The sequence below is a fragment of the Rhea americana genome, unplaced genomic scaffold (assembly GCF_003343005.1).
Source record: "Rhea americana isolate MKP2758 unplaced genomic scaffold, rheAme1 scaffold_841, whole genome shotgun sequence".
Lineage (NCBI taxonomy): Eukaryota > Metazoa > Chordata > Aves > Rheiformes > Rheidae > Rhea > Rhea americana.
This window is the reverse complement of record NW_028187025.1, coordinates 1-1,145: the sequence shown is the minus strand read 5'-3', so window position 1 is coordinate 1,145 and position 1,145 is coordinate 1.

The following is a 1,145-nucleotide window of genomic DNA, read 5'->3' as shown; positions in this document are numbered from 1 at the left end:
TTAAGCAGGATTTCCCCTTGGTGAATCCATGCTGACTACTCCTGGTTACCTTCTCCTCCTCTGTGTGCTTGGACGTGACATCCAGAACGAGCTGTTCCATCCCCTTTCCAGGGATGGAGGTGAGGCTGACTGGCCTGTAGTTTCCTGGGYCTTCCTTCTTGCCCTTCTTGAAGACTGGAGTGACATTGGTTTCTTCCAGTCCTCAGGCACCTCTCCAGTTCTCCAKGACCATTCAATGATGATGGAGAGTGGCCTAGCAATAACTAGGCTGATATATAGGCTGATGAATAACTGAGCTCCCTCAGTACTCGTGGGTGCATCCCATCAGGGCCCATGGATTAGTGGATGTCAAGCCTGCCTAAAAGACCTCTAACATGATCCTCCTTGACCAAGGGAGAGTCTTCCTTTTTCCAGACTTCCTCTCTKATCTCCWGGATCTGGGAGTCCTGAGGGCTCAGCAGACTGATGCCAAGAAGGCATTCAGTAATTCTGCCTTCTCTGTGTCCTCTGTCACTAGGGCTCCCACTCCMTTCAGCAGTGGGGCCCGATTTTCCCCAGTYTTCCTCTTKCTGCTGATGTATTTGAAGAAGCCCTTCTTGTTGTCCTGAATCCCTTGCTAGGTTGAATTCCAAGTGGGCCTTAGCCTTCCTCGTCAYATCCCTGYATACTATGATGAYGTTYCTATATTCCTGCCAGGTGGCCTGTCCTTATTTTCCGCACTCTGTGTACTGTCTTGTTCTGTTTGAGTATTGCCAGGAGCTCCTTGCCCATCCATGCAGGTCTCCTGCCTCCTTTGCTGGCCTACTTTCTCCTTGGGATGCACYRCTCTTGGGCTTGGAGGAAGGGATGCTTGAATACTAGCCAGCWCTCTTGGACTCCCCTTCCTTCTAGAGCACTAACCTCTGGGATTCCTCCAATTAGGTCTCTGAAGAGGCCAAAGTCTGCTCTCCTGAAGTCCAGGGTTCCAATCCTGCTTATTACCTTACTTCTTCCATGCAGSATCCTGAACTCCACCATCTCATGGTCACTGCAGCCAATGCTGCCCCCAACCGTCATGTCTCCAACCAATTCTTCTTTGTTGGTTAGGACAAGGTCCAGCAGGACACTCCTTGACACGGGTGGTGGAGGAGCCACTGAGGAGAAGT